Raw genomic sequence first — 13,739 nt, forward strand, 5'->3', positions numbered from 1 at the left:
CATCTCCCTCTCAATTTGCATTTCTCTGGCAAAGCTGTATCTTATAATTAAAGCTCCTTCTAAAATGACACAGTAATTATAAATTCTGAGTCAGAAAATAAGCAGAGCAAGCATGAGAACTATGTGAATATATATTTGAGAAAGCATATATTTATTTTCTGGTGATGTTAGTATCATGCTTTGTGTTGTACATGTATGGGATATTTAGGATGCACTGACTTTTGATGATGTGCATGTGAAATTCACTGAGGAGGAGTGGAATTTGCTGGATCCTTCCCAGAAGAGTCTCTACAAAAATGTGATGTTTGAAACGTACATGAACCTCAAAACTATAGGTAAGACTGTTATTTTTTTTTCAGAAGGAAAAAATATTCCTTGGTTTTGATGATCTTCTATTATTTTAACTGTATAAAAATTGAGCTGAATAATTCAGTTTCACTGAATTTTCACTGTAACTTTCACAGTACAGTTAAAATTCACAGTATCTTTAATTTTGCCTATTTTCCAATACTATATCATTCATTTTCTTGTACTGTGTTTTAGGCTATAATTGGGAAGACCATCATCTTGAAGAACATTGTCAAAGTAGTAGAAAATCTGAAAGGTAATTTTCATGTGCAAGCTTATACAAAACTATCTCTAATGAAATTTTAATATCTTATGGAATCTCCAGTTAAAAGCAAGACTATAAAATAACAGTCTTTTAGGTGTAGCTATGATTATAATATTCTTACAAAACCATATACCTCAAGATCCAATATCTGGTTTGTGTATCCATTTGATAAATAGCTCCATTAGAGCTATGCTGTGGACATGACAATCTGTATAGGCTCAAAGTATTTAGAAATTGCATGATGAATAATGATAAATCTATATCCAAAACATTCTAATAAGCAATTAGTCCATAGAAAGTTTGGTGATACTCATATTCTTGTAGTAATATGGTTATGTTTGGTGAGAGAGCATTTTATGAGTATCAAGAATATTGTTGTGGAGAAACATTAGACTATATTGCACATGGTATGAGAAGCAAAAATTCAAACAGTGTGAATGCAATGTGTAAAATTTTCATTTATCATTCTTTTTTATTAGGTATATCATGTGTCACAATGGATAAAAATGGTGTGAGCATAGGCATATTGAAAGAGGAAACATAATTTTTTTTGTTCTAAAACAGGAAGATACATAGTATTCTGACATTGATAGAAATTAGGAATGTGAAAGATACTTGCAATTAGTTGGTTTTCTATTTTTATAGGGAATATCCCAAAACTCATAGTTTAGAAAACCTTTATGGGTATTAAAAATTTGAAAATTCTTCTGTGTGTCCTGGTTGATAGTCAAAAGTGTTGTAATTCACACAAGGGGAGAAAATATGAATACAATCAGTGTTATAAAGATCAGAGTTGTTCTTTCTTCAGATAGCTAAAATACATCATATAAAAAGAGGGTGTTATAAATATGAGCCATGTAATAACTATCACAGGGGTCTTGAACTACACATAGTGAGGGAGAACACCATGAACATATAAATTGCTAAAACCTTAAGATCTGCTGCTTCTTTACCATTAGACAAATTGTAAACATAATTCATATTGATTAAATGATTGATCAGAGTAATGAATGTGGTAAAGATTTCACATGTGCTAATTATCGTTGAAGGCATATAAGAAGATATACTGGAATGAAACTCTATGAGTGTCATATATGTGGTAAAGCCTTTACAATATCAAGTCATCTCAAACATCATAAAAGAACACATACTGGAGAGAAACCTCATGAATGTAATCAATGTGGTAAAGCCTTTGCAGCTCACAGTAATCTCCAAACACATAAAAGATCACATACAGGAGAGAAACCTTATAAATGTAATCAATGCGGTAAAACTTTTGCACATCACAGTACTTTCCAAAATCACAAAAGAACACATACTGGAGAGAAACCTTATGAATGTAATCAGTGTGGTAAAGCCTTTGCACAGCTCAGTCATCTCCAATATCATAAAAGAACACATACTAGAGAGAAACCTTATGAATGTAATCAGTGTGGTAAAGCCTTTGCACAGCTCAGTCATCTCCAAAGACATAAAAGAACACATACTGGAGAGAAACCTTATGAATGTAATCAATGTGGTAAAGCCTTTGCACAGCACAGTGCTCTCCAACGACATAAAAGAACACACACTGGACAGAAAACTTATTAATGTAATCAATGTGGTAAATTGTTTGCACCAGGGATAAGTCCCCAAAATCTGTGTGATGGAGAGAAAATTAATGAATATGATAATGAATTAAGTGGGAGTTAGAGGGTATCATAAAGTAGGATATGATAGACATGGGTGCTTGGGATTATTTCCACTCTGGAGATTTTTTTTTTTTTTTTATGCTTTTGCAAAGAAGTTTGCTGCCCTCGTCTGAAGAGTTTTCTTGAGGTTAAGGTAAACATGTTTACATTAATTGTATTGACAAAGTAAGTCACAGAAATCACCGCGTAGAATTTGGCATGAAAATTTTTAACAAACATAGAAACTAAGAAAGGAACAATAAAAAAAGAAAGATTCAAAATACAAGGCATCATCAAGAAGTTGAATTAAGTTTAATCGTCTGATCAAGGATATTCAATGGCATTAAAGGAATGGTTACATTAGGACAAGATTACATTCAGCTAAACATATGGATTTGCAGTTGTATGAAAGTGAATTGTATCATGTTAGGAATTATTATTCCCTGGATACTGTTTTGATGTAGACACATGAAAATACAATTATGTGTCAAATTGCCAAGAGATAGATTTGGATTCTGGGTTCTGAGTTTAAAATAGAAACAGAAAAGCTTAGTTCCAGGCATGGTGTTACATGCTTTTTAACCCACCATTCATGAGACAGAGTCATGCAGATCTTTGAGATCAAGGTAGATCTCTAAGCAAGTTCCAGGAAAGACAAGATTAGGCAGTGATGTATTTGCAATATTGAACGCTGCTGATAATGGAATAGAAGGAGCCATGTTCCAACCCCAGTAAGCACCAGAACTCCGAGAATTTTATCATGAAGTGGTGTTGAATATTGTCAGAGAATTTTACATTACCTCATGAGATGATCAATTCTTGGTTTTTCTTATACTTTAATCCCATTTTGTTGAACCATTACTGTTTCTAGAATGAAGCCTTCCTCATTGTTAATGGTGGACAATCTTTTGATGTGTTTTATATTTTATTTTATTTGTTTTTTAAGTATTTTTCAATCTGTGGTTTTAGGGATAATTTGTCTGTATTTCTCTTTAATTGCTCAGTCTTTCGTGACTCGATATATGAGTAATCAGGGGTTCAGAAAATAAATTGACTAATATTTTTTTGTTTGTATATTGTTGAATACACTGAATTCTTGTTAAATCCTCTTTGAAAGTCTGGTAGGACTCTACCCTAAAACTCATAGACGTGGGCTCATAATGGAGACATATTTTTAATGAATTCTGTTTTCCTTCATGTTTATGTCAGTTTAAGTTGTTTTTCTCTAGATTAATTTTGGGATGTGGAGTCTATTGAGGAAGTTAGCTATTTCTTTTAGACGTTAGCTATTTCTTTTAGCATTTCCAAGCTGGTGGAATGCACCCTTTTTAAACTATGTCTTTACGACTCTCTGGATTTCTTCCTTACCTGTTATTTAATCACCCATTTCATTTTAGATTCATTAATTTGTATATTCTTTATCTTTTAATAGGGGTTTGTTTATCTTGTCTAGTAAAAGGATCAAAAGACCAACTCTATGTCTCATTAATTCTCTGAATTGTTCTCTTTCTATTTTATTAATTTCATCCCCCAACTTGAAAATTTCTTGATGTCTCCTCCTTGTTTTCTTTGCTCCCTCTCTTCTTTTTGTTGGAGCTTTTAAAACATGCTATTAAATTGCCAGCATGAGAGTTCTCCAATTTTTTCATGTAGGCATTTTGTGCTGTGAACTTCTTTCAGCTCCACTTTCATTTTGTTTTGTTCCATGAGATTGTGCATGTTACATATTCATTTCCCATGAACTCTAGAAAGTCTCTGATTTCTTCCTTTATTTCTGTGAAAACTCATTTTCTCTCACACATTAGTTGGTAGTCAGTTAGCTGTCCTCCCTCATCTCTTACAACACTGACACGTCAACAGGTTTTTGGCACAGGTCATATATTTTGTCTCATCAGAGAGTGTGGGGACTCCTGGGTCTGGTGCAATCAAGGACATGAGGAACCCAATTTCTAGGGGCCACACCCTGGGCTGTCTTGTTGCTCTCTGGGATGGAGTTAGTCTTTCTCCATCAGATCGGTCCTCTCCTTACAAATGGCCCCATGGATTTGAGAGGTAACAATAGCACACCAGCCATGTGTGTCTTGTCTTTTCTCAGCGCTAATGACATTTCAGAGCTGCACGTTCAGCTTCCTGGGCTGACATTCCTGCCAGGTGTGGTCCTCCACAAGTGTTCTCGGTATTTGACACCACCGCTGCCCCAGCACACCCCTGTCCATCCTGAATGAGGCAGTTGCCATTGGTGAACCCCGTTAACACTACATTTATCTGAGCAGTCATACAGAGGTCCAGCAAGTGAGGTCAGGTTCCAGCAGCAGGGCAGCTGAGAAGTTATCCTGGGGGCATTCAAGGCTGGTAATAATTCGTTCTTCAGTCATCTTTAACCAGGAGGTCGATTGGTCATCCATAAGAGATCAATAATCAGAAATGAACGCATATCAATCAGGAACCAAGCATCCAGCGATCAGTATTCAGACAGGGACCAATCAATCATCCCCCGTGAGCCTCATTTTCCAGCAGCCGATCAGTTACTTGATTGGTGATTGAGAACAGACTTCCAGTCAATGACCAGCCACTTACTAGCTGCCAATCAGTCAATCAATCGATGATCAATAAACAGTAACCAATTGATTGATAATTAATCAATGACAAATACTCAACAATGGTTAATCGATCGATAATTAATCAACAATCATATAATTAAACAAACGACAATTATTCAATTACATTGGTCTTTGCTGGACCAAAAACTGACTCGGTTATTTATTGATTGGTTGTGAACTACAGGTTGATGACTGATTATAAGTTGATTGATTGATAGATTGATTGGTGACACATTGGCAATTGGCTAATGCCAGGACTCCTGGTCTGAGTACGCATTCCCCAAGTCTACAAAGGTCACCTAAAGTTGGCAGAATAAGGCTTTTTTTTTTAGCAGAGTCTTAAATAGTATGAATTTTTCAAGGCAAATAAGAGGTCCTACATTTTTGTTTTGTTCCTCTTTCCACTGTGAAGTCATTTATAAACTGATGGAGAGACTCTATCTGTAGGATTTAGTAAGACAGAATATCGAACTTTATCAAAAAAAAGCTGGTGGGTGTCCATTTTGCATTTAGGGTAACCCTGGTCTTGTGGTGGGGGTACTTTTGATTCTCAGGGCCCCCTTATCTCCTCTTTAGGCATCACTTATGGTCTTCTGATTTGGCCTTGGCTGACAACAGGATCTTTCCCAGGTCTCCAGTCTGATGCTTCTGTCCTCCCATCTGCGTCTCCTCTGCAGTCTGTCCTCCATTAAACACTCTCTTTGCCACTGTCCTTAAATCTCTTAGACAACTCTGTCCTATCTACTCAACTCTCTGGGGCTTTGTCTTCATAGATGGTGTTCGCTGATTGACAAAAGCTCAAGCCACTGCTGCCTTTGCTTCTGGTGATTCAGGGTCCATGGGTGTGTATTGTCAAAATTGTCTCCATGACGCTGTCTATAAAAATCTGTAGGGCTTTTATTTTCTCTCTTTTATTTTTTCATACACTCTGAACAAATTTGCAGGCCATCTTGTGGCCACCTTGAGACCTGCCAGCATAGCCGGACTGTGGACAAAAGGCCTCCTCTTACCTTCAGTGTTGTTGCAATAACAGTGTGTGTGAATTTGGGTAAAGCAAGCATATTGTGGCCAGTAACCAGCTCATATACCAAACCCACACACAATTGTGCCAGCCAACAAGTGCTTGCTGACAGGAGCCTGATATAGCTGTGTCTCCTGAGAGTCTCTGCCAGTGCCTGACAAACACAGAGGGGGACACCCTCAGCCAGCCATAGAACTGAGCACAGGGTCCCCAATGGAGGAGCTAGAGAAAGGACCCAAGGAGATGAAGGGTTTGTAGCCCCATAGGAGAATCAATAATATTAACCAAATAGTAACCCCAGAGCTCCCAGGGACCTAACCACCAACCGAAGTGTACACATGGAGGGACCCATGGCTCCAGACACATGGGTAGCAAAGGATGGCCTGGTCGGACATCCATGAGAGGAGAGGCCCTTGTACCCATGAATGCTCATTGCCCCAGTGTAGGGGAATACCAGGTGAGGGAAGCAGGAGTAGGTGGGTTAGTGAGCATGGGAAGGTGGAATGGGATAGAGGGTTTTCACGGGGGAAATGGGGAAAGGGGACAACATTTGAAATGTAAGTAAAATATAAATATAAACATATGAATATATAATATAAAATATATAAAAATATAAATAAATTTAAAAATAAAAAAAATTTAAAAAAGCACTTGGGAAGCAGAGGCAGGTGGATTTCTGTGTTTGAGGCCAGCCTGATCTACAGAGTGAATTCCAGGACAGCCAGGGCTACACAGAGAAACCCTGTCTGAAAAATAAAAAAAGAGCAAAAAAACCAAATGTAAATAAGAAAATATCTAATAAAAAATTCTTTAAACAAAACACAACATTACCTCTCATTGTGACCACCTTGAAAGGATAAAGGTCAATTCACAAGTATCTTAATCACCGCTGTTGTTTGATAAAATACTCTGTCAGGAGAACAGGTTTATTCCAGCTCACGGTTCACAGTAAGTCCCTCATGGTGGGGATGCCACTCTGAAGTGTGAAGCAGCTGCTCACTCACATCAGGTGTGTAAATAATCAGGACGCCAAGAGCAATGAACGCCTGCTGCTGCTCAGCCCCTTTCCACACACTGCCCGGAACCCTAGCCAGGGAATGGTGCCACCCACAGTGGGTGGGGCTTCCCACACCAGTTAAGATAACCAAGGCCGTCCCTTACAGCCACGCCCCGAGGCACCTCCCCCTTGTTAGTATTCTGTCTAAGCTCCACCCCACAGTTACCTGGCAACAGCCAGGTATGCCCCTCCCCACCGTTACCTAGCAGTAGTCAGGTAGGTCTGGCGCACTATAAAATGGGCTACTTGCCCCTCCCCCTCTTTTATTCTCTCACTCTTAGATTCTGTGTCAAATATCCAAAAAAGAGTTTAGATGAATTAAAGGATTAATGTGCTTTCTGTCAAACAATCAGAAGTAGAGTGAAGATTTCAAGAATGCAAGAAGAGATGCAATAGTGCTTACCATCAATCACTGCCTACCCAATGAAAGAGGGATGAATATGAATATCTATTATCTTCGTGCCATATTACTAGGAATGTGTAGTTGGGAAGAATGAGATTGTACCAAAATGATAGGAACATACATATGCCTATGAGACATACAGCTTCAAGAATGAAAATATTCCTTTAGACAAACAATTCTTGAATGAAGAATTCTGTGTTCTGGTTCTTATGTAGAGATGCAGGAAAAGGGTACCATCCAAAACCAAGCAAAGTGCATAATTCATTTCATCAATTGGCATTAATAATTATACCTGCACACAACATTTTTCTGTGATTAGTGAATGTATGGTTTGAGGAATTAAATAGTCTGAGACTATGCATATTGTTATTTGTCATATTTTTCTTTCTTTCTTGTTTAATGACTATTTATTTTTCTATTCAATACTCTATAATGGTGTTTGTTTCACCACAAAACATAGGTTAATAGAAAGCAATCTTAAATCAGCAATAAGGATAGATGCTCAATACCAAATTATTTATTGATATATCCTTTGAAGAATACAAATACATAATAATTAGCTACATAATTATAATATCTTATAAGGGTTTATTGCTTTTCTCCAGCAGATATGGAACATTGTGTGAGGTGTCCAGATGATAAGTATGCCAACCTGGAACAAACCCACTGCCTCCAAAGAGCTGTGTCATTTCTGGCTTTTGAAGATGCACTGGGGATAGCTCTAGGCTTCATGTTTCTCTCCTTATCAGCCATAACAATTTTAGTACTCTTCACTTTTGTGAAGTACAAGGATACTTCTATTGTGAAGGCCAATAACTGCATTCTCAGCTACATCCTGCTCGTCTCTCTAGTCTTCTGTTTTCTCTGCCCACTGATCTTCATTGGACATCCCAACCAGGCCACCTGCATCCTGCAGCAGACCACATTTGGAGTATTGTTCACAGTGACCATTTCCACAGTGTTGGCCAAAACAATAACTGTGGTCATGGCTTTCAAGCTCACCACTCCAGGGAGAAGAATGAGAGGGATGCTGACATCCGGGGCACCTAACTTGGTCATTCCCATTTGTCCCTGATCCAACTTGTTCTCTGTGGCATCTGGTTGGTGACAGAGATATGCAATCTGAACATGGGAACATTGTCATTATTTGCAACAAAGTCTCAGTCATTGCCTTCCATGTTGTCCTGGGATATTTGGGTTCCTTGGCTCTGGGGAGCTTCACTGTGGCTTTCCTGGCTAGGAACCTTCCTCACAGATTCAATGAAGCCAAGTTCCTAACTTTCAGCATGCTGGTGTTCTGCAGTGTCTGGGTCACCTTCCTCCCTGTCTACCATAGCACCAGGGGGAAGATCATAGTGGTTGTGGAAATCTTCTCCATCTTGGCTTCCAGTGCAGGGTTGCTAGGGTGTATCTTTGTCCCAAAATGTTATGTTATTGTAGTTAGACAAGATTCAAATTTTATACTGAAGTACAAAAATAAATTGCTTCCTTGAAACTTTCATTGTATGACAATGTTAGATGATTCTCAGCATAGTTTTTCTTTGTCGTAACCAAAGTAGTACTGAATCATATAAAAAATTTAAGTCATATAAAATTTGAACTAACAAATAGGACAGCACTGTCCATTGTGACACCAATTAACACAGTTTGGAGGAACATGGTTTCATTTATAAGTACACAGTCCTGACGATATAGAGAACTGGAAATCTGAATTGAGGTATGGCTACCATAATTTTGAGCTATTTTTTTGTGTGTAAGCCTTGTACTTAATGAATGATTAATATAATGTGACTGCACCTACTGGAGACAATATCCCCTCTATGAAAGTTGTTCTCAGAGTTATTAAAAGAGGACTGCAGACAGCATGGACCTGAAGCCTGTAATCAAATTTATTCCACATGAATTCATGGAGTGCTTGCATCCAATTTCTTGCCTTGGCTACATTGAATATACTGCAACCAAGTTACGTAAGAAAATAAACACTTTTCTCCCATGTTTCTTTTGATCATGGTGTGTTTTACAGCAACAGAATCTAAGGCATGTAACTGGTAAATCGCCTCTGTTTGGATTTGGAATATCATAGATTCCCCATGCAATAAAAGGCACTTATTTGAATAGAAAAACAAGAGTTAATGTTAGCATATTGTGAAGCACAGTGACAGTATTGCATATGACAACCTAGAAATGTTGGACGTTGGAATAGCTTTACAATGTACTAGGAATATGTTAAGAATATCAGATAATATACAAAGATTGGAACAATTTATGAAAGGACAATGTCTTCAGGTTGTGCATGCAACATTATGCTCTGTAAATGTATGTGAAAAGATACAATTTCATTATGAAATGAAAGTGTTTCTTTAAGTGTGTAAAATCTCTAATGGAAACGTCATGTACAAAACCTTTACCACAATAAGACAAGTAAATTTGATGAAGATATAAATCATTCTAGATGAAGGGTCTCATAATAAATTTTATCAAAATATGAGTACTAAAGGTTATTTCAGTTTACTCTTACACATACAAACATGCACATTATTTCTTTTTTTTTTAAAGATTTATTTATTATATGTAAGTACACTGTTGCTGTCTTCAGACTCACCAGAAGAGGGCGTCAGATCTCTTTACCGATGGTTGTGAGCCACCATGTGGTTGCTGGGATTTGAACTCCGGACCTTCGGAAGAGCAGTCAGTGCTCTTAAGCGCTGAGCCATCTCTCCAGCCCTGCACATTATTTCTTTATATCAGTTAATGAATGTCAGTGTCATTTCTCTTAAATTACTGTTTGCTGCTTTATTTTTTAAATATTATTTGGTAGTTTATTTTTGACATTTTCATTTAATTTCTTTTTGTTTATATTTCTTGTCTCCAAGACACCCTTTGTACCAGTCCCTGCTCTCCTAAAATGCACATGTCCTATTATCTCATTAATTCTTACTGAATGTATATATATATATATATATATATATATATATATATATATATATATATATATATATATATCGAAATATAAATTATTGAGACTATGTAAAATCGCATGTATTTATGTAATCATAAGGTCACATAGTAGTAAAATCACAGTTCACTACAATCTGCTATACTTAAAAATCAGGGTCTTTATGAGCCACCCTCAGAGATTTTTTCTTCTGTAATAGATACAAACAAATATAAACAACCCTAGGCAGTCAATTTTCAGAATGTGAAAGAACTTGGAACACACATTAAAAAATGGGATGTCTCCATAAGATCCCTTGCCGTGGGACTCAGGAGACACTGGGGAAGTATAGGTAGAAGTATTATCCATGCCAGAGGGGACTGAGAACAACCACCGTGGAAAACAGGATTTCTAAACAAGAAATATAGATGCACATGTGAAATTACAGAGACTGTGGCAGCACGCACAGGGCCTGCATGGTTCTGTTCAATATGAGGTCTCAATATTGAGAGGAGGATGGAACTGCACCCCCATTCCAATCCAGTTGACATCCATTTACCAAATCAATATTAATAGTTTTTATAATGTAAAACGCTTTATGAAAGGAAGGATGACAACTTACATCGGCATATATTAAATGAAGTTGAGGATCATGTCATATATGTAGAAATCATTTTCTAGAAACATAATGGACACCAGATGAAGGAGAAAGGAGACATTAAAATCCATGTCTACATGGGTAACAGAGGATGGCCAGGTCGGACATCCCTGAGAGGAGAGGCCCTTGGACCCGTGAAGGCTCATTGCCCCAGGGTAGGGGAATACCAGGTCAGGGAAGCAGGAGTGGGTGGGTTAGTGAGCATGGGGAAGGGAGAGGGAATAGAGGGTTTTCAGAGGGAAAACGAGGAAAGGGGACAACATTTGAAATGTAAATAAAAATATAAATATAAACATATGAATATATAATATAAAATATATAAAATATAAATAAATATCAAAATAATTAAAAAAAAAAAAGCACTTGGGAAGCAGAGGCAGCTATATTTCTGAGTTTGAGGCCAGCCTCGTCTACAGAGTGAGTTCCAGGACAGCCAGGGCTACACAGAGAAACACTGTCTCAAAAAAACAAAAACAAAAAAATAAATTTAAATAAGAAAATATCTAATAAAAAATTCTTTAAACAAAACACAACATTACCTCTCATTGTGACCACCTTGAATGGATAAAGGTCAATTCACAAGTATCTTAATCACTGCTGTGGCTTTGATAAAACACTCTGTCAGGAGAACAGGTTTATTCCAGCTCACGGTTCACAGTAAAGTCCCTCATGGTGGGCAATGCCACTCTGAAGTGTGAAGCAGCTGCTCACTCACATCAGGTGTGTAAATAATCAGGACGCCAAGAGCAATGAACGCCTGCTGCTGCTCAGCCCCTTTCCACACACTGCCCGGGATCCTAGCCAGGGAATGGTGCCGCCCACAGTGGGTGGGTCTTCCCACACCAGTTAAGATAACCAAGGCCATCCCTTACAGCCACGCCCCGAGGTACCTCCCCCTTGTTAGGATTCTGTGCAAGCTCCACCCCCAGTTACCTGGCAACAGTCAGCTATGCCCCGCCCCACCGTTACCTGGCAACAGCTGGGTAGGTCTGGTGCACTATAAAAGGGGCTGCTTGCCCCTTCCCTCTCTTATTCTCTCACTCTCAGCTTCTCTCTTGCCCCTTCCTGGGTTCCCCTCCCTTCCTCTCCCCTCCCCCCTCTCTCCACATGGTCATGGCCGCCTCTGCTCCTCTACTCTCTCCCTCCCTCGGCCTTTCTCTGCCTCGACTTCCCTCTTGACTCCCCTCTCCATGCCCTGAATAAACTCAATTCTGTACTATACCTTGTCTTGTGTCTGGTAACCTCAGGAGGAAGGGATGCTTTGGCAGGGGCTGACAAAAGATCCCCCTAATTACAAGTCTTAGCAGGCTTCAGGGTTCCAAGACTACAAACAGAGTTCTGGGTGAGGTTTTTTCACTTCTTCTTCTAACTGAAAGCCCTTTGAAGCCTTGCCCAGCAGCCTAGGTTCCTGGGACGGTCAGAATCAGGATCCTGGTCAGGGCAGTCTACACCACCACAGGTCTCAAGTTCCAGGCCTTTCTCCCTGAGCAAACTTGTCGAGGGTTGGTCTAGCTCCTCTATACCTTTGACTTTGTCATTGTCCACATCTCTTGAGGACACTTGTGGCTCCCTCTGACTCTCAGTCTGCAAGACTTCTGGGCCCTTCATGACACAATTCAGCCTGCTGCTATGTCTCAGGTTGTCTAAGCTCTCAAATACATAGTAAAAGGGGTATAGATCCCAATCAACAATCCAGCCATCCTCAAAGCTGTGGTTTGTCTCTCTATAGAAAGAAAGATGCTGAGATGTGGAAGATCTTGTACTCATGGCTGGAAAGTCACGTCCACTTGGCAGTCCATGCTCTCTGTAATCTTTTGATTTTTGACAAATCTAAGACAGTACTCCCTCAGAACCTTCAGATTATCCATGGAATGCTGAGAGTAAGTCCTTGACCTTCTCATATAAAGAAGTTTCCAGTTAGTTAATTACACCCTCCCAAGCATTGCACTGTAGTAAATTGGGTGTTAAATCCACAATACTAACATTTATTTGCATTGCCTAAGGAGGCAAGATTCTGCCCAGTCTGGTGGTGTAAAACTTTAATCTCAGCACCTATAGGAATGAAGCAGATTGGGGATAGAAGCAGAGGCAGGTGGATCTCTGATCTCAAGGCCAGCCTGGTAGTCAAACCCACTTTCAAGACAGCCAGGACTATACAGGATAACCTAGGCTCAAAGGACAAAACATGCAAACACAAAAGGAGTGAAGCTTCTCAACATAAAATGCTATCACTCTGGATGCTGTAATGGTATTTGATTTAAAAATGAGACAATATATTCCTCACCCACAATAACTGCAGGAGAAACAGCCAATCAGCTCATTGAAGTCCTTGGCAGAGGCAGCAATCTAGCTCTTTGGTAGGGTCAAGCCTGGCTATCAAGAATCTGGTCACTGCCTTGGACTCTCTAGAGCAGTCTGGGCCATGTTGGGCATCTCTCTTGCCTCACATGACACTCACCATGTCTCCACAGGGTCTCCTTCAGAGGTGCTCTCACTATTGCCTCTGAGGCAATCTCTTCCAACTAGCTTTCTCAGCACCTCTGCTGAGTTCTCTCTCTGCCATATGCAGGGGACCCAAGTTTCACACATGTCACACTACCCATGGGACACCAGTTCTGTTGTTTCCCCAAACAAGGTGTTTCAAATTACCCGGAAGAACAGACTCTCAACACTTAATTAATTAATTTGCCAATTAGATTTAAGTATATATTTAAAAAGTTGAAGATGTCAATAAGATAATAACAAAGACATCTATTATAGTAAAAGTTCTATCCCAATAGTC

The 13,739-nt window shown here is 38.9% G+C and overlaps 1 pseudogene; it reads left to right on the forward strand.

Moving 5' to 3' along the window:
• The first annotated feature begins 220 nt into the window (after positions 1 to 220).
• Positions 221 to 13,739, forward strand: part of LOC127673164 (zinc finger protein 431-like) — a 44,324-nt pseudogene continuing 30,805 nt past the window's right edge.

Source organism: Apodemus sylvaticus, chromosome 22 (assembly GCF_947179515.1).
Source record: "Apodemus sylvaticus chromosome 22, mApoSyl1.1, whole genome shotgun sequence".
Lineage (NCBI taxonomy): Eukaryota > Metazoa > Chordata > Mammalia > Rodentia > Muridae > Apodemus > Apodemus sylvaticus.